We start from the raw sequence: 21,458 nt of genomic DNA, 5'->3' as shown, positions 1-21,458 counted from the left end.
TACGTCTCTAATAATTCACACAGTAATTCATTCGCAGAGTTCTAAGATATTGGAGACCCACCTGGCTCCTTCTTCTCAGCGTCAGATCTAATCTGTGACTGTGTACAGATTCCCTAAGACACCTTTTCATTTGCAAGACAGCTTTTAGCCAAGGGCAAAATCTCTTATTTAAAAGACTCTCTTTGGGTTAACAAGGCACATTCAGTACTAGACATCTCCATTCCCTGGTTAAGCAGTTTATATTTGTGGCTGATGGCATAGTATGGATTCCCAGAACTCCTATGCCTTGAACAGGTGGGTAATAAGTTTTGAAATACTTGCCTCGTATAATGGAGTATGTATGGGACTTGAATTTGAGCAAACTCTGGGGGATAGTGGAGGGAAGAGGAGCCTGGTGTGCTGCAGTCCATGGAGCTGCAAAGAATCAGACATGGCTTAGCAATTGAACACCAACAATGGAGTATGACTGTTTAGTTTCTGTGGTTTTCTAAGTTATAGACCTTCTCTTAACCTCTAAGAAGAGATGCAGGTTTCATCACCCCAGGCCAGAATGTGAAGAGTAGAAGGAAGCCAGAAGTGATGCCCGGCAGAGCTGGTGATGGCCCCCCAGGAGGAGATATTGTCAGTCACTGACATCGCTTTCTTGGTCCCCACGTGACCTTTACAGAGGAGCAAGAAGGAAAGTGCTCCCTGTGTACGGGGTAGTCTAAGACTGGGAGGCTTTATCGGCTGGGAAGAGCAATAACTCAGTTCTGTGCTACCCTCATTGGGTAGCCTTCTTAGGTCCCTTTCAGACTGGCTGAGCACCGTCTCTCCCTTCTTCTCTTCTTCCTTCCCTCTTTCCCTCCCTCCTTCGGTGCCATCCTATTATGATACTTCCTAAAACTGCCTGTCGGTTTGTCCAACCCTCTAACAGAAGCAGTAATTTTTTACTGAATAATCTTTGAGGATAATAGTACTGATGTCTTGTACACTGCACAAAATAGAATGAGAGCTTAATGAATGAGAATAAAATAAAAGGAAGGAAGGAGAAAAAGGAAGAACAATAATAGAAGCCAGATGAAAGAGAAGAGGATTTCCCTGGTGGCTCAGACGGTAAAGAACCTGCCTGCAATCCAGGAGACCTAGGTTCGATCCCTGGTCGAGAAGATCCCCAGGAGGAGGGCATGGCAACCCGCTCCAGTATTCTTGCCTGGAGAATTCCATGGACAGAAGAGCTTGGTGGGCTATAGTCCGTGGGATTGCAAAGAGTCAGACATGACTGAATGGCTAACACTTTCACTTTTCAAAGAGGAGAGGAGAGCAAAGTTGGAGTGGGAGCTTGAAGGTGTCTTGGCAAAGACTCTGATTCAGAGACTTCCTTCTGCGTTCTGGCTAACATTGACTTGAAATTCACTTACCAGGAGAAGGCCAGGACCTCTATGCTCACCTTGGGAAAATTCTTTCCTGTGTCTGCACTTTGCCAAAGTTGAATGGAATGACATCTGCTTTTTTGTCCCCAGTGTAGCATTTTCTGTCCTGGAGTGAGTCTGGGTCCCCTGGGTAGCAGAATCAATGTCTGCTTGATCCATATGACCTTGTAAAAGTGAAGGGGAGCTTTTTCAGATGGTGCAGGTACAGAGCCCCAGGCAGTTCATCCAGCTAAATATAGATTGGCACTTTGAAAAATGCAATCTTGGCTTCTCCGAGTCTCTGAAAAGACCTGTCTGTCACTGCCAAGGGCAAAGGATGAGCTTTTTCTAGATGGTAGGCGGATGCAAGGACCTATATGGAATTGAAACAGATCATCTGTGACTTATCCCTGGAAAATTATCAGAGCTAATTATGGACATGTTGCCTCTCGGCTTAATTTCTCTGCAGGTGGCCACAGAACCGTTTTTATCACAGTTTTGCAGAAGCCCTGGAAGCAGGACTAACACGGTTTTATAGACAAGGAACTGAGACTTTTTGTCAGTGCCCCAAGCATTCCCTGGGATCTCAGGGGAAGAGGGTGTCTCTAGGAGAAAAGAAATAATGTCACAGGAATTAAGAGCTTTGTCACAAAATGATGGGCCACAGCAAAGAGAGAGCAGAATGTTCTTAATGACAATAAATTGTCTGGAAGCCAGCAAAGCAAATTCTTCGCCAGCTGAGGCTGATCTAGGCCAGCAAGCATCACTCTGGGCAGTCCCTTTAGGTAATGGCAGAAACTGGAAATTGACAGGGAATCATTTCTCTACAATTGGCAGCATTACCACCTAGCCTATCAAGTGACTCCTACACCAAAAGCCAGAGGAAAAGCACTGAGTTGAAGCCAGAGAGGTGAGCTTTCTTAGTGGTCCAGTTGTAACTGGACTCCATAGTTACAGGTATAACTCTAATTTGACTCCATGCTGCATCTGTTTGACTCTAACCTTTGTGTTTGTTGCTTTTGTTATTGTGAAAGTGTGTTAGTTGTTCAGTTGTGTCTGACTCTTTGTGACCCCATGGACTGTAGCCCTCCAGGCTCCTCTGTCCATGGAATTCTCCAGACAAGATACTGGAGTGGGTAGCCATTCCTTCCTCCAGGGGATCTTCCTGACCCAGGGATGGAACCCCGGTCTCCCACATTGCAGGCAGATTCTTTACTACTTGAGCCAACAGGGAAGCCCCAAATAATCATATACAATGCCCTGCCTCAGAGAACCCCGCCTCCTCTGCCTGACTCTTAAATTGCCTTTGCTTAGCTCACAGGGCTTTAATCACTAACAGCTGTGACATCCTTAAGTTCCTTGTGTAGGAAGTGGCACCGCTTGTCAGCACGGCTCAGAAATTCCTGTTTTGAGGGCTGGAATCGCAGATAGCTGAGACATCCTTGATTACTGATATGGCAGGAGATAACCCATTTCACACCACCTGTGAAATGACTATCAGAAAAAGAAACTAGCACATCTCCCTGCCTGAGGCTTGCCGTTCTAAGAGATATTTGCAAAACATAAACGGTCTTTTTACTTTGTTTGCTCACTTCCCCACTTTTCTCATCCATAAAAGAACCTGGCATCCAGGTCCCGACAACAGGGATATTTTGAGACTTCAGTCTGCCATCTTCTCGGTCAGCTGGCTTCCCAAATAAAGTTGTATTCCTTGCCTCAAGACCTCGTCTCTTGGATTTATGGCCTATAGTGCAGTGAGCAGAATGAGCTTGGACTCAGTAACACAGTTGGGCCAGAGGATAAAGAGAATAGTCTGATTGGAGACTGCAGGTTGTCCAAGAATCTTCACCAAGATAGATGAAGCTTGTTTACTATAAAAATTAAAAATATATGTTGCATGCATTGAAGCTTACATCACTGCACTAAATTCTGTGCAAAGGAATTTGGACAGACATACTCTGTGAGTCAGATAAATGGCTCAGCTTGTAAAGAATCCACCTGCAATTTGGGAGACCTGGGTTCGATCCCTGGGTTGGGAAGATCCCCTGGAGAAGGGAAAGGCCACCCACTCCAGTATTCTGGCCTGGAGAATTCCATGGACTGTGTGTAGTCCATGGGATCACAAAGAGTCAGACACGACTGAGCGACTTTCACTTCACTCACTCTGTGGGTCAGATAAAAATGCATCTGTGAAAGACAAGATTTCACTGAGTAGTGAGTTCTGGTGTCTGGGGTCTTCCCTTTAAGTCTGTCTCCATCATTCATGATCAGGGTGACCTTGGGCAAGTTACTTAATCTCTATGCCTCATGTGGAGAACAGAGGCAATAACAGTGCTCATTCCTGGGGTTGTTCTTGATAAAGGGAATATTTCCTGCCATACCAGTAAACAGACCATCTCACGGCTATCAGCAATTGCAGCTACCACTGGACATTGAGCTGGTGAGCCCGAAGGGAACTCAGGAAGGAGAATACTTGCTATCTAGCAGTCATCAGATGGCAGCCACTCCCTATAGTGAACCCTGAAGAAAGGAAGCTCAGGATGTGAAAACAGGATTCTAGCTGCAGAGAGCTGAGGTGCATAGCAAAGGAATGATTTCAGTGAGCCTATACTTTTGCATCTTCCCAGAAATTTTCTCAGGGTTAATTTTGATGTGGCCTCCAGGGTTTGAAGTCCTAAAAATTCCCACCGAATAAAACATAATTAAAAAAAAAAACCATAATTTTTTTCTTTTTAGGTTTTTAGGTTGCAAATAATTTTTTAGTAGACATTCTAAAAGTCAAGTGAATCGATAACATGTAAAGTATTCAGGAACAGGCCCAACTCATAGAAAATAGTTGTTAAATAGCTGGTTATGAACGCAGAAAGAGAAGTAATTTAGGACCTTAGGTGTGCAGAATGGTACAGATGGGGACAGGCCCAGGAGGAAATGGCATTTCCTGCAGTCACGCATGACCAGAGGCTAGGCCCAGCTGTCCAGGGCTGCCCTGGCTTCTCTCAGGCAAACATGACCAGACTCTAAGGGCACCAGGGTACTGAGTGTGCTTGGCAGAGCATTCCTCTTCTTTGCATGAACATATCAGGCTGATATGTACTGACCCATTATTTGCTAGGACCTGGTTCCTTCTTCCTGGAGAACTTTAAGGATCTGGTCAGAGGCAATAAGCCTGAGGATGCCTAAGCTCAGGTGTTTAGGGTCTTGGTAACTTCCCAGAAGGGATGGGGCTGGTCTGACTCTGGACCAAATGTCAAAATTTTGACGCATTTTTCATAAGCTTCCCTTGGGGTGTCAGGTTCCTGGTGGCAGCAGTGGGTGCAGCCTGGCCATGCAGATAAGCCTTTAGCGGGAGCGCAGCAGAGCTGCTGAGTCCTCCTGGGCACTGCAGGGCAGACAGGCTGAATCTGTGTCCCTGCAAGGGGGGGCAGTGGGGGAGGCAGAGCGCTGATTGTTTTGTCCTTAGCACTGTGCCTTCCAGAAAGAAAATCAGATGGAACAAGAGAGTCAGTAATTCCTCCCGGCAGAGAGGCTGCTTTCACTCAGGGAAACGGTGCCTGGAAAAGTAGGATAAGGGCCCTGAATAGAATTCCAAACACAGGAACCCTAAGGACATCTGTGCATTTATTCACCCAAAGAATTCAGATTCAGTGCTGACTACTCAAAAGGCACTGGGCTAGGTACTTTTGTGGCTCAAATTTTCTTTGGCAAGATATCCAGCTTCTAAAAACAGTCACCAATAAAGGCACACCCAGCAGCCAGGCAGTCCTGGAGCAGTTCTTAATACAGGGACCAAGGTGATGGTATCTCTGGGAAGGGCTTCTGGGACAAGGTTGTGTTGCAGGAAGGCGGACCACTTCCAGGGCCCAAGAGTAGGCTTTTGTCTAACACTCAGAAATGAATTATCCAAGGAGACACATGTGCTGACAAAGCAAGAAACTTTATTGGGGAAATGGAGCCTGGGCAGAGAGCAACAGGATCAGGGAACCCAGGAGAACTGCTCTGCCAAGTGGCTCCCACGTCAGGTTTTATGGTGATAGGATTAGTTTCCAGGTTGTCTCTGGCCAATCATTCTGACTCAGGGTCCTTCCTGGTGGCGTGAGCATCTCTCAGCCAAGACTGATTCCAGCGAGGAGGATTCTGGGATCTGGGCTGAGATCTCCTCTCTCCTTTTGACCTTTCTCAAATTCTTCCACTTGGGGGTGTTGCTGGCCAAAATCTTGGCTTTCTCTGCCCACTGAAGCTGGATAAGAAATAGAAAGCTGGTTTTCATTCTCAGCCGGTGGAGGGGGGGAACAGAGTAGACTGCCCGCTGCCCCTCCTGTGCCCCGCCGTGAGGAATCTCGGTGCTTATATAAGATGAGGGGTTGTTGCAGTGAAAGGGAAAAAGAGGAATGAGTTTTTCTTTCCCTTTCCTGGGAAGAAAGAAGATAAAGAGAACAGTGACCAGGCCTGCACATTCCTAGTTTGTTTTTTTTTTAACTTTAACTGCTCCTAACTCTGCAAGTCTGTAACTAGGTTTTCTTTTCTGCCCCCTAACTCTGCAGGAGCTACAGGTCACATTTTCTTCTTTGACTCTATGCTAAACACACCCCCTATCTGGTGTTTATCTTTTCAACACCCTTTCCCTCGTAGCTATATACCAGAAAGATGGCCACAGAGCCACCTGACTGCCAGACTCAATTACTAGGTTACTGACATCAGTTTATGACTGTCTTTGAAACAAAGCAAGAGGCAAAAATCAAGATCCTATCACCTTTCCCCCTCATCACCGACTCCTGACTGGGAGCCCTGGCCTCATATAAGCCTCTAGACTCCTCATGGAGTGGGGTCACAGTTCTTGAGGCATAAGCCTACTATGTTCCCCTCTCCGCAGACTGAGAATAAAAACCACCTTTCTATTTCCTCCAAACTCTGTCTCTGTATTTTTCATTCGGCTTCAGTGGACAGAGAAGGCCAATATTTTGGCCGGTAACAGGGTCGCAGTCAGGAGTCAGTGATGAGGAGCAAAGGTGTTCGGATCTTGTCAAAACCAGTCATAGACTGGCATCACTAGCGCAGTAATTGAGTCTGGCAGTTCCATGGCTCTGCAGCTTTCTTTCCGTAACTACAAGGGAAAGGGTACACCAGATACAGGATGTATTTAGCATAGAGTCCAAGGAAAATAGGTGCAAAGTGGAGCTCCTGCAGTTATGGGCAGAAAAGCAAACTTACTTATAGACATGCAGAGTTAGGAGCAGTTAAAGTAAAAAAAAAAACTAGAAATGCTCAGGCCTACTCACTGCTCTCTTCTTGTTCTAAGAAAAGGAAAATAAAAAACTCATTTCTTTTTTTTTCAGTTTCACTGTAACAGTGGTAGCTTGTTAGTTCCACATTCCTTATCAGGACCTCCTGTTAAAAATAACTCATGCCAGTGGTTACTATTGGGCCTAGCCAGGGTGGGTCCCCACTGACAGTGGGTTCCATCAGTGGTTCCCCTAATAATTCTTTAGGATACCAAACTTCCATTTTCTAGGCCCATTACTTGGAAAGTACCATGTATACTGAGTGATTCACTCATAGATCTCAAAGTCTACTCCACATAACTGTTGACAAGGCAATTTCTTCTGCTACATCTCTGAAGTTTGCTGAGCTCCCCCTTGGGAGAGGATCTCGGAAAAGCATGCAGGGGTTGTCAGTATTGTTTAAGAGTAGAATTATCACCAGCTCCTCCTATAACACGGATCTGGACTCTCCAGGGAGCTCAGTGATCAAGGGCTAATGACAGCTGTGCTGAGGAGACAACACTGTTGCTACCGGGCCCACCATCCATCATGGCAAGATACTGTCACCTAAAAAAAAAGAAAAATTAACAGCCTAAACGTTGAGAATTATGTTTTATTCAGTGGACATCCTGAGATCTTTGAGCTTGGGACACAAAATCTCAGATAGCTCCGAGAGATTGCTCTAAAGAGGAGCCAGGAAGTATAGGGGTTTTGCAACAAAAATCAGGTAGTCAGAACATCAAAAGATTACTGTTAATTAAAGAAAAACAGACCTCTCAAGTTAAGGTATTTAGCCCTTTTCTGTGAATGGGAAGATGCAAGAGTCTGGGCTTACTGCAATCATTTGTTCGATTTGCACCTTAACTCTCCCGGCCTGTGCATCCCGTTCTTCTCCATCAGGAGCCCCCTCAGGTGCACAATTGGGGGTGGCTGAAGTGGCTGAGGGCTTGGCAGTGGGCAGGGTGTTGCTTCCACGCTGATTTCCCTCAAGGCTCACTGACAGGATGGGGGGCTGTAAACTGATGGCTTGATGGCTGTAGTATCCTTTGTTTACTGAGATGATAAGGTAGTCTTGTTTTATTTACAATACTTTATTTTAAAAATTATATTGGGGCTTCGCTGGTGGTCTAGTGGTTAAGAATCTTCCTGCCTATACAGGGGATGCAGGTTCCACCCCTGGACTGGGAGGATCCCACAAGCCACAGAGTAGGTAAGCTCACCCACACGATGACTGAACCAGCTCTCTGGAGCCTGCGAGCAGCAACTACTGAAGCCTGCTGGCCTAGAGCCCTTGCTCTGCAACAAGAGAGGCCACTGTAGAGAGAAGCCTGCGCACTGCAGTGAAGGGTAGCCTCAGCTCACTGCACCCAGAGAAAGCCCACACATGCAGCAATAAAGAGCCAGTGCCGCCAAATATAAATACAGAAATAAATCAACCTTAACAAAAGTTATACTGTCTTTGTCTTGCCTCTACCCACTCCCTGCTACCCCATCGATTGAACAGTCAGGTTTTGGAATCTCTGGCTTCGAAGGGTTAGGCTAGGTTCCTTTGTGTCGCTGGAGGCGCCTGAGGAGAGGAGAGGGTGAGAGGGCCTTTGAGAAGCAGGAGGACCTTTGCTAGGTGCTCCGTTAACATCTCTGAAAGGGGACAGTGCCTCTGGGGACAATGACTGAATGACCTAGCTGTGAAATTCCCATTTTTGCCAAAGACTCTGCCTCCTCCAGCCTGGCCAGAAAGTGGCGAAGCCTCTGGATAAGAAAGAACCATGCAGCGTGATCTCTGGGTCTCTCTATGTTGCTGCAAATGGCATTATTTCATTCTTTTTCACGATTGAGAGAGTTTCAATTTCCTGGTGTCCTTTCCAACACTTGTTTTCTGGTTTTTTGATGGTAGACATCCTAATGGGTGTGAGCTATCTCATTGCAATTTTGATTTACATTTCCCTGATAATTAGTGATGTTTGAGCATCTTTTCATGTGTATATTGGCCATCCATATTTTGGAGAAATATCTAGTCAAGTCCTTTGCACATTTTTTAATGGGGTTGCTGTTTTATTGTTGGGTCATGCATTGGAGAAGGAAATGGCAACCCACTCCAGTGTTCTTGCCTGGAGAATCCCAGGGACAGGGGAGCCTGGTGGGCTGCCGTCTATGGGGTCGAACAGAGTTGGACATGACTGAAGCGACTTAGCAGCAGCAGCAGCAACATGTTTTTAGGGCTTCCCTGCGGTCTTGTCTTAAGATTCTTATTGAAAATTTAGATGAGGACTTCCTAGTGGTCCAGTGGTTAAGACTCTGTGCTGCTAAGGCAAGGGGTACAGGGGTCGATCCCTAGTTGGGGAACTAAGATGCCATAAAGAGTGGCCAAAAGATTAGAAAAAAATTCAGATGGCAAATATTATACTATTCTCAAAATCTTCCCTCCCTCCCACACTTTCTTTGGCCCTAGAATAAACCTCAATACCATGGCCCTCTTGTGTCTTAAGATGACTCATTTTCTTAAGCAGCCTCTCTTTGCACCATGTGAATAAACCCCTTCAGGGTTCTTTTACAGATCTTTTACATCTATCTTGGATTGCCTGCATCTTCCAAGGGACATAATTGAGTATTAAAATGGTAGCCCTACTACAACTCCATTTTTCAGAAAACAATAAAAACAACACAGACTTTCCTCCCACTGCAAGTAGTGCCAGCGTGTAAATGCTGGTGCCCACTCAGCCCACAGGCAGTGCTAATAACCAAAGATGCCATGGCCTTCAGTCTTCCCTGCACCACGGGCTGAGCTGGGTTGCATTCACCACAATCATCCTTGGTTCTCCACTAGGGGGCGTTTCAAGGGCTTCTCTGGGAAAGAAGGACTCAGGCCTCAAACCACCCAGCCTTGTTTCCTGCCAGCTGAACAGAAATAAACAGAAGAGCTGCTGGTTAGGAGGCGCTAATGGTAAGGAATCTGCCTGCCAATGCAGGAGACACGTGTTCGGTCCCACGGGAAGATCCCCTGGAGAAAGGAGTGGCAACTAACTCCAGTATTCTTACCTGGAGAATCCCATGGACAGAGGAGCCTGGCAGGTTACAGTCCATAGGGGTCACAAAGAGCTGGACACGTCTGAAGCAGCTTAGCATGCACACACGCCCAGAGATGGAAGGTGAGAGAGGAATAATGTCATCTATCTACTTCTACCTCAAGATGAGAAAGCATCTTAGGAGTTTCTATTCCTCTAACAGAGTTCACTGTATTTCTTGTGGATTCTATGTAAAACTAAAAATAATTTTTTGTCCAAAAAAAATCACTCAATTATTGTGATTTGAATCATCCCCAATTCCCCACTCTCTGAAATATTTACTCAATTTACCTGTCCCATTCTGCTGATGATTTCCTCCACTAGGGTCATCTCCAGGAAATGAAAAGCATCATAACTTCAGACAGTACCAGTCTTACTGTCTCTGGGCTGCTTTCCCTGCCTCCCCAACCTGATTTCTGGGTTCGCCTTCTGGTCTTATTATTCCCCACAGATACCTCTGTCACCGCATCCTGGATATGTCGCCTCCCCTACGCTGGACCTTGGGTTCCTTCAGAGAAGGAAGTAGGTTTTATTCACCTCTGATTCAGAGCACCTGGTTCCTAGTAAAACCAAAAGAGATGCTCCAAAGAAAGGTGTCCTGTGAATGAATGAAAGCAACACTCACCTATTAATATCCATTATTGTGTCTGCACATCTGACACATTTAGCAATCAGGGGGCTTCTGGTGAGAGATGGGGCGGTCTGGGGTCTGAGATGTCAGGTCACAGTGGCCTGGTGCTCCTGTGACACAGAGTCCTATTGCTAAGTCCTTGTGTAGAGTAACCCAAGCTTCCGCTAGCCGTGGATGCTGCCATTACCCCCCCAGAGGAGCTTCCCCGGGGCAACACTTGGTCATCTGTGCATCTTCAGTGTTGCCTCATTCCTGTGCACTTGGCACGTGTCCTGTTCAGATGAGAGGTTCTGGAACCCATGGAGTTGTGGGATCAGCTTTTCAGCTGCAGCCGGCAGATGAAGTCATACGGAGGAGAAATGTTCTCTTTGACAGAGAGAGTGATTGCCAGCAGCCGTAGGTGGAGATGTGTCATGTTACTAAGTGCATGTGACAAGCCTGCCCTTGTTTCAGGTGATCTTGGAGAGTTTTGCCCAAGCACAGGATATGAGGAGTAAAGCACATTTGTACATATTTTTTTAAAGTTGTGGATCAAACCTTTGAACAATGAACAATGGTCAAAGTCATAGTCATTGACCTTCTGCTGGATACAGCCACGTGTGGGTAATGGAAAACTTCAGAGATTAGTCTGGGATGGGAGGTAAGTTGGGAGATTCTCAGAATCTCTGAAGTGCACCTGTGGGAACTATATACAGTCGTCAAATGAATTGTTATGAAAATGTCTCTATATCTGAGGGTTGGTGAGTGATGTGAGACATAGCATATAAGTAAAATTCTGATACCTGTGCAAATTCAGGGAGCTTTCCCTCCTATCTCTAGTATCATTTCACCAAAAATCGTGGGCCATCCCTGAACAGTGCTCCTGTTACATTATCAGTGTGGTAATTTATTTTTAAAATTCTTTAGAATAAAGATATGATGTCTGGGACTTCCCTGGCAGTCCAGTGGTTAAGACTCTGCACTCCCAATGCAGGGGGTCCGGGTTCCATTCCTGTAGTTGGACTAGATCCCATATCCCACAACTGAGTTTGCATGCCAAAACTAAAGATCTCACATGCTGCAACTAAGACCCTGCACAGTTAAATAAATACAAATAAATATTTTTTAAAATGTGATATCTGTGCAAATCAGCTGTCATCTGGACCTGTGTTCCCAGGAACTCCTCCTCAGGTTCAATTAATTGGCTAGAGCAGCTTACAGAACTCAGGAATTTTACTTACCATTTACCAATTTACTATAAAGGGTATGATGAAGGATCCAGATGAACACCCATGTGGAAGAGATGCCTCGGGCCAGGTATGTGGCAAAAGGCACAGGGATTCCATGCCTGTCTGAACTCACCGCCCTTCCCTCAGCATATGTTCCCCACCCTGAAAGCTTGGCAACTTTGGAGATTTTTATAGAGGCTTCCTCATGTAGGCATGATGAGTCAGTAGCTTCTTTTCCAGCCTCAATTACCTTTCAGGAGATCCGAGGTGGGGCTGAACATTCCAAAATTCTAATCCTGGCTTCGGCTTGCTGATGATCAGCCCTCAATCAGGAGCCATTCAGGAGCCCACCTGGAGTGACCTCAATAGAGCAAAAGACACTGCTGTTACTCAGGGGATTCTCAGGGGCTTTGGAGCCCTGTGTCAAGAACGGGGGTCAGAGACCAAATAGAAGAACTGAAGATGTTCCCAATGGTCATATTACTTAGGCTTTTAAGAGCTCTATGTCAGGAACCAGAAGAGACCAATATATATTTTCTCTATTATTTCATAAATGCCATGCATTCACTTCATGGAAAATGGCTCTCTTTAACCCAACCATTTCTCACAAAACTACTTAATTTCCTACCAGAAACATTTGCAGAGTTTTTGTTTGCTTGGCATAGAACACCTTACAAAATGTTACAATAAATCATCCTTAATGATGACTAATAGTGAATGTCTTCTGTGTCACTTGGACAGGGAGTGGGCGAGGGATGGTGGGGAGAAGTGGGCAACGGTGAGGTGTCTGAAGCCCTTAGAAACCAACCTCTTATCCCGAGGTAGAGAAACATGGGCTCCTGTTAAAGAGACCAAAGGGCTCTGAGAGCTAAGGCTTTTGGAACCCTACGGAAAGTCAAATGCAAAAGCATTTAAAAATTTAAAAAATTGAATTCAGACTTTTTCAACAAATAAATAACAAGGAAAAAAGAAACATAGGGGTTACACTTAAAAGATAAATCAACTAATTGTAATTGATGAACCAATCAGATCCAGATTCAAAAAACTGTAAAAAAAATTCGTGACATTTATGAGATAATTGGAGACTTTAATACCTACTGGATACTTGGTAATGTTATTAGTAATATTTTAGATGTGATAATGGTATTGTGGAGATGTTAAAAATGGGTTTCGAGTAAACCTTCAGATGGCCCACAGACACATGAAAATACATTCAATATTGCTAATAATTAGAGAAATGCAAATCAAAACTACAATAAAGTATCAACTCAGAATAATGGTCAGAATGGCAATCATCCAAAAATCCACAAACAGTAAATTCTGGAGAGGGTGTGGCGAATAGGAAACCATTTTTCACTGTTCGTGGGAATGTAAATCGGTACATCTACTAGGGAGAATAGTATGAAGGCTCATTAAAAAAACTAAAAATAGAGCTACCATATGATCCATACCCCCAGAAAACCATAATTTGAAAAGATACATGCACCTCAGTGTTCATTGCAGCACTATTTACAATAGCCAGGACATGGAAGCAACCTAAATGTCCATCAACAGAGGGATGGATGAAGAAGATGTGGTACATGTATACAATGGAATATTACTCAGCCTTAAAAAGAAAGAAAGAATGCCATTGGCAGCAACATGGACGGACCTAGAGAGCGTCATACTGAGTGGAGGAAGTCAGACAAAGATTAATATCATGTGATACTGCTTATATGTGGAATCTTAAAAAAGGGCACAAATAAACTTGTTTACAGAAGTAGAACTGCAGATGTAGAAAACAAACTTATGGTTTACCAGGGGATAAGAGTGGGAGGGATAAATTGGGAGACTGGGATTGACAGATACACACTACCATATATAAAATAAACAATGCAGAAGAACCAACCTGCTATACAGGTTCTACTCAATAGTGTGTAATGGCCTATATGGAAAAGAATCTAAAAAGAGTGGATATATGTATGTGTATAACTGACTCACTTTGCTGTGCAGCAGAAACTAACACAATATTATAAATCAACTGTACTCCAGGAAAAATGTTTTAAAATAGATCCTTATCTTTTAGAGATACACACTGACATATTCACAGATGAAATGATTTACATCAAAATAATACGAGAGGAAAAACAAGTAGGAATATAGATAAACAATAAATAAAGAAATAAACAAATTAGCACTTTTTAAAAGTTACATGAATACCTTGACTGAAGGGAGGGGATGTGATTCTGGAAATGGGAACCTTAATGATCCAGCCCTGAATAGGCTCATGAGACATATTGATGTGTTGTGGATACATACATCATCTACAAGATATAAGAGTCATTGAAGCTTCTTTGTTGTATGTCTCCATCTTCTCTGCATTCTTTAGAATTGTTTCAGTGATGAATCTTGTTAAGTTTAAAGTGTGAGCCGTATTCTCCAGGTACTCAAAGTGAGCACTGTGCAGGGGCCCTCACTGTTGGAGGGGGGTGGGGTTGGCAGAGGAACTAGGGCTTGCTCTAGGGCACTGCTTAGAACTCCATCCTGAATCAGTATGGCCTGCAGCCTCCTGGATATGGCAGGCTTATGCTAGGAAGAAAAATGTGTGAGTCAGAAGGAGTTGGTTAGCAATGGAATCATGGGAAAAGGAGAGTCTCAGAGTGGGCAGTGTTCACCAACCACTATCTGTAAGGAAAAATTCACCTTCCTGCAGAGAACCCCACAGTGAAGGTCAGCTCGCCAGAGCATGGTGACACTGAATATTCATCTCACATAACAGCCAGCCTTGCTTTCATTCTTCCCTCTCCAGCAATCTGCTGATTGTTCAGCTTCTACCGACTTTGAAACAACATCGGACATTCTTTAAAATACTACTGCTGTCTTCTGGCCAGAACTAAAGGACTCTAAAGTCACGAAATGGAAGGAACCAAATCTTTAGTCACTGTGTGGAAAGTCACCCCCTCCACACACACTGAACTGACAGCAGTACAAATTAAATTCCACTGTGGTAAATCTCTGGCATTGGGATCTGCTTGCACAGAAGCTTGCATTATTTGAGCTGATATACCTAGAAAGCCCTCATCTTCTTAAGCGTAACAGCTTCTTCCTCCTATTTCCCACATCTGATAGTTGGGTTGGGAAAGGTGGTGGGCTGGGAGAAAAGAAAAAAAGAGTCTATTGTGGCAAATGACATTGTCGTAAAATAACTCAAACATGATGCATGTGGATGTGGGTCTCCTCCTCCTGTCTGTTCAGCCAGCATACAGGAAATAGAAGGTACTCTCCAAACTGGTTTATTACATTTGAAAGCACATTGACATACAAGCTAAAAAATAGTGATGTTGTACAATTTCAGCCTTACCTGTCACCTTACTTATCTCCTGAGAAATCTGTATGCAGGTCAAGAAGCAACAGTTAGAGTTGGACTGTTAGAGTTGACTGGTTGACTGGTTCAAAATTGGAAAGAAGAATATCAAGACTGTATATTGTCACCCTGCTTATTTACTTTATATGCAGAGTACATCATGCAAAAATGCAAGGCTGGATGACTCACAAGCTGGAATCAAGTTTGCTGGGAGAAATATCAACAACCTCAGATATGCTGATGATATCACTCTAACGGCAGAAAGTGAAGATGAACTAAAGAGCCTCTTGATGAGGGTAAAAGAGGAGAGTGAAAAATCTGGCTTGAAATTCAACATTCAAAAAGCTAAGATCATGGCATCCAGTCCCATCAGTTCATGGCAAATAGAAGGGGAAAAAGTGGAAGCAGTGACAAATATTCTTTTCTTGGGTTTCAAAATCACTGCAGATGGTGACTGCAGCCATGAAATTAAAAGATGCTTATCTTTGGAAGGAAAGTTATGACAAACCTAGACAGCTATTTAAAAGTAGAGACATCATTTTGCCAACAAAAGTTTGTATAGTCAAAGCTATGGTTTTTCCAGCAGTCATGTACAGATGTGAGAGTTGGACCATTAAGAAGGCTGAGCACCAAAGAGCTGATGCTTTTGAATTGTGGTGTTGGAGAAGACTCTTGAGTGTCCCTTGGCCTGCAAGGAGATCCAACCAGTCAATCCCATAGGAAATCAGTCCTGAATATTCACTGGACGGACTGATGTTGAAGCTGAAGCTCCAATACTTTGGCCAAAACGCTGAAGAGCTGACTCATTGGAAAAGACTCCAATGCTGAGAAAGATTGAAGGCAAAAGGAGAAGAGGGAGGCAGAGGATGAGACTGTTAGATAACATCACTGAGTCAACGCACATGAATCTGAGCAAACTACAGGAGACAGTGGAGGACAGAGGAGCCTGGTGAGCTGCAGTCATGGGGCTGCAAAGAGTCAGACACAACTCAGTAACTGAAAAACAGCAACAACAAATTTCAACCTAGATAATATCCTTCACAAATCAAGGGTCTTTCTAAGATAACATCATTACAGAATTTATAGATTTGATTTCACTAGTATCAAACAAGTTACTTACCTAGTAAGTGATAGAATTTCTATTCAATACAGTCCACTGCGTGTAAAGAACAAAGCATAATCTCTGCAGAACTCAAAATAATAGGTGACAATTAACCATGATCTAACCTAGGCAATGAATTAACAATAAATACAATCAAGCATAATTTGATAGCTAAAAATGATTAATACTTTGCAGTAACAAACAAATGAATCTTGAAAACAGGAAAAAACACCTAATAAAAGAAAGTAGAAGCCCATATTATGGTCTATCTATACAATGATACTAAGAAGAATTAAAAGCAGTCCAAACTATAATTTAGATGAAAACATCAAGGCTATGTAATAACAATCATTATTAACTTTAAAATATACATCAATCCTTACACACACATATATAGATCTAAATCTGTATGTGTATCTATCTATACAAACACACACACACAATAGAAATCTATTTCCTTACCTATATATACATATACGTCTAATTCTTACATATAATATACATAGACATCCATATGAATACATATACATATGCAATATATGTTTTTAAAGTTAATAATGGTATTTCTAGTAAGCGATACTGAGAAAGTATAAGGGGGCATGAAGAAAAAACTTGGTTTTTTTCCACTGTGCACACTTCTATGGGTTTAGTTTTCAATATATATGCAAATATGCCTTTTTATAAAATCTTTTGTTGATCAATGGCAGAGAGTAGGCAAAATATAAAGATGACAAAATTTCATTTGCTTAGTTTGAGGATCTGAAGGGGGCTTAGTAAAACCACATTTTGTAGTAAAAAATAAGATTAAAAGTAAAAAGAAGGAAGCAAGGAAGATGAAGTGGGCAGGGAAGAGGAACTCACAGAGGGAAGGATGGGAAAAGGCTGTGGACGTTCCATGACTGAGTGTGTAAAGCATGTGTGTAATTTGACACACATATAATCAATTTCTCTACAGAAACATAACAAACTCGGCCATTCTCCTTAACAGTATGCAGGTATGAAACGACAACCCACTCCACTACTCTTGCCTGGAAAATTCCATGGACAGAGGAGCCTGGTGGGGCCATGGGGCTGCAAAGAGTCAGACACAACCGAGACTGACACGCGGGCATGCACGTGTCGATAAGATCGGTTTTGCAACAACTGTTCTTGTAGTCAGGAGATTAGCACCATGAATTGTGTAGTCAAGGAGACCAAGAAGTTATTAATAATTTCGTAATATGTTTTCCCTTTTTTCTCTCCCTCTTCTAAAATCTTTAAATCCATTAGCATAGTAACATGGGTTTAATCCCAACACAATGGAGAAATCTGAAATTGCAGCATGAAAGGTGATTTAATACTGCCTTCTGAGCAGAGGATTTGGTCTTGATTAAAAGCTAGTGATTTAGCATTAAAGTTACAGGATTGTTGTGAATAGAGTTTTAGAACAAATAAATGTTCTTCTTCAAGATGAAATGTTTTACACGTTATATTCAACCACCATCTAGAAGACTGACCCTTGTATCTATCACCAATAGAGAGAAAATCCTGGGACTTCTCTGGTGACCCAATGGCTAAGACTCTGCACTACCCCAGTGCTGTGTATCTGGGTTCAATCCCTGGTCAGGGAGCTAGATCCCACGTGCCGCAACTAAGAATTGCTGCAGCCAAATAAATAAATATTTAAAGAGAGAAAAAGAGACAGAAAACAAGTCCCTAGAGCTTCCCCAAAGTAACTGTCTTCTTCAAAGAAAATTTGAGGACAATTTCATTTGATAGTAACAACAATCCAGAATGTATCAGACTGTTTCCATAAAGATTCTTACACCTTATGAAATGCTTACCATGTTCGTTCATCTGAGTTTGACATTTCTTACAAAAAAGATTAACATTTGATACAACTGTCATAAAATCACTTTTAGATAAGCTGAAAAACCCACAAAAGACAAAAGAAATTCATATAAATAGCATATCTATTTAAAGCACCCTCAGTTCAGTTCAGTTGCTCAGTCATGCCCCACTCTTTGCAACCCCATGGACTGCAGCATGCCAGGCTTCCCGGAGCTTGCTCAAACTCATGTCCATCGAGTCGGTGATGCCATCCAACCATCTTATCCTCTGTCATCCCCTTCTGCTTCTGCCTTCAATCTTTCCCAGAATCAGGATCTTTTCCAATGAGTCAGTTCTTCACATCTGATGGCCAAAATATTGGAGTTTCAGCTTCAGCATCAGTCCTTCCAATGACTATTTCTTTAGGATTGACTGATTTGATCTCCTTGCAGTCCAAGGGACTCTCAAGAGTCTACTCCAACACCACACTTCAAGGGCACCTGTCCTTCGGCACTCAGCTTTATTTATAGTCCAACTCTTACATCCTGGGGAAAAAAAGCACCATACTGGAAAACCCGTCAGTCAGTTCAGTTGCTCATTCGTGTCTGACTCTTTGTGACCCCATGGACTGCAGCACACCAGGCTTCCCTGTCCATCACCAACTCCTGGAGTTTACTCAATCTCATGCCCACTGAGTCGGTGATGCCATCCAACCATCTCATCCTCTGTCGTCCCCTGTCTCCTCCTGCCTTCAATCTTTCCCAGCATCAGGGTCTTTTCAAATGAGTCAGTTCTTCACATCAGGTGGCCAAACTATTGGAGTTTCAGCAGCAATCCTTCCAATGAATATTCAGGAGTGATTTCCTTTAGGATTGACTGGTTTGATCACCATAGTTCAAAAGCATCAATTCTTCTGTGCTCAGCTTTCTTTATAGTCCAACTCTCACATCCATACATGACTACTGGAAAAACCATAGCCTTGACTAGACGGACCTTTGTCGGCAAAGTAATGTCTCTGCTTTTTAATATGCTATCTAGGTTGGTCGTAACTTTCCTTCCAAGGAGTAAGCATCTTTTAATTTCATGGCTGCAGTCACCATCTGCAGTAATTTTGGAGCCCCCCAAAAATAAAGTCTCTCACTGTTTCCACTGTGTCCCCATCTATTTGCCATGAAGTGATGGGACTGGATGCCACGATCTTAGTTTTCTGAATGTTGGGTTTTAAGCCAACTTTTTCACTCTCCTCTTTCACTTTCATCAAGAGGCTCTTTAGTGCTTCTTCACTTTCTGCCATAAAGGTGATGTCATCTGCATATCTGAGGTTATTGATATTTCTCCTGGCAATCTTGATTCCAGCTTGTGCTTCCTCCAGCCCAGCATTTCTCATGATGTACTCTGCATAGAAGTTAAATAAGCAGGGTGGCAATATACAGCCTTGACGTACTCCTTTTCCTATTTGGAACCAATCTGTTGTTCCATGTCCAGTTCTAACTGTTGCTTCCTGATCTGCATATAGGTTTCTCAAGAGGCAGGTCAGGTGATGTGGTATTCCCATCTCTTTCAGAATTTTCCACAGTTTATTGTGATCCACATAGTCAAAGGCTTTGGCATAGACAATACAGCAGAAAACAAAACATCACAAATTCACAAATTCAAGGAAATATGGTAAGCAAATAGCATATCATGGAAATAATATAGTTTATTGGCTTTTTACCCAGAAGATAATGGCTAGAACAAAAACAGTAAATGATAAAATGCTAAGGCACTATATGTAAAGCAGGTAACCAACAAAGACCAATTGTATAGGGAACTATACTCAATATTCTGTAATAACCTAAAGGTTAAGAATCTGAAATATATATACATGTATGTATAACTGAATCACTTTGCTGTACACCTGAAATTAACACAACATTGTAAATCAGCTATGTTGCTATTGTTGGTTGGTGGCTCAGTCATGTCCGACTCTTTTGCAACCCCATGGACTAGCCCACAGGCTCCTCTATTCAGAGAATTCTCCACCAAGAATACTGGAGTTGATTGCCACTCCCTTCTTCACAGAATTTTCTTCAAATATTTTTATAAGTGATCTAAAATCCGATTTGACTAATCACTCAGGTGAAAAGTATTATACTGATTTCAGCTATACTTTAATAAAAATAAATAAGAATGAGAAGCTATGAATGAGAAGCCCAGTGATCCTGGTGGCCTTGAATGAAGAATGAAAAGTTTATGACTCTCAACAAAGCTGCTGGTTGACTGTGATCCACATCCCCATGGTATCTCGTCCTTAGGAAGAACTCCTCCTTGTTCCTACTAGAGCCCAGGTGTGGTGCTCATCAGTGATGCTACCGAAATGAAATCTCTGCCCTTGTCTTTAAGGAACTCCATAGCGAAATGAGAAAGACAGACAACTAAGCAATTTCCATATGGTGTTGATTTCGTCAGTGTTCAGCAGCAGATAACAGAATCCACTATTGCTATCCTAAGTGACAGGAGATTCATTTCAGGGCGTTACATGGTTTACTCACTCACTGATGGAAGAATAGACTCCAGCTGAGCTTCTGTGAAGACTATCCCCTGATATAATAGGGAGCTGTAGAACCGGGAGGCTGTTGGACAAAGTGAGGGATGGGAGCTACCGGTTCCAAATACACTCTACCTCTGTACTGACCTGTGAAAGCAGACTGTACACTCTGCATCCTACTTCCCCACAATGTACATCTTGAAGTTGGGGCTCCCCACTCTCCATTAAGGCTTAGTGGAATATCTCAAGTCTGGAAAGGATGTGACATGAGAGAAAGCTTGGGGACATGGGGGAAGAAAGGAGCAAAGGAGGATGAAAGTAGACATCACCCCTCAGAGGTTTGGTCAACTATGTGTGTGTGGGGGTACATGAGCAGGAGGTGTGGGGCAACAGGGAGAGGAGTTTTAGGAAGGTGAAACTTACATGGAGGGGGACTTCCCTGGTGGTCCAGTGGTTAAGAATCTGCCTCGCAAGGCAGGGGATGAGGTTCAATCCCTGGTCCAGGAACTAAGATCCCACATGACCCAGAACAATTAAACCTGTGAGCCACAGCTAGAGAACCTGTGCATGGCAACAAAGGATCCCCCATGATGCAGCAAAGACTCCATGCGCCTCAACTAAGACCCGATGCAGACAAAGAAATTAAATAAGTAAATTACTTTTTAAAACTTTCACAAAGGGTGGGATTGGAGGCACTGATGCTCCTGCCTCCCACTCAAACCCTGAAAGTCCTACCTCTTCTACCAGGGCATGGCCATGTCACTTTGGAAGTACTATCTGCTGCAGCCACCCTTAATCCCCACACAGTGTGGACACTGAGATGAGACCCGGGGTCCGATCATGATGCCAGGTGTGGCAGCGCCAGGTGAACTCCGAGGGAGGTACTGGCAACGGACTGTCAGACTTACGGGCTGAATGGAGGATGTGACAGGGACTCGCATCGGTGGAAACCAAGCCAGTCACTACTGGCCCCGTGGGATTCTGAGCAAGCAGGGAGAGACGAGAAAGCGAGGAACTGGGAACCCAGAGCCTCTGCCTCCTCTGCAGGCTCCCTTGTGACATCCTCTCTGTGTGCCTGGCCACCATTTCAGGACTGGAGGCGGGGAATGGGAGAAGCTGTCAGAGAA

This window comes from Bos indicus x Bos taurus, chromosome 28, assembly GCF_003369695.1.
Source record: "Bos indicus x Bos taurus breed Angus x Brahman F1 hybrid chromosome 28, Bos_hybrid_MaternalHap_v2.0, whole genome shotgun sequence".
Lineage (NCBI taxonomy): Eukaryota > Metazoa > Chordata > Mammalia > Artiodactyla > Bovidae > Bos > Bos indicus x Bos taurus.
This window is presented reverse-complemented; position numbering follows the sequence as displayed.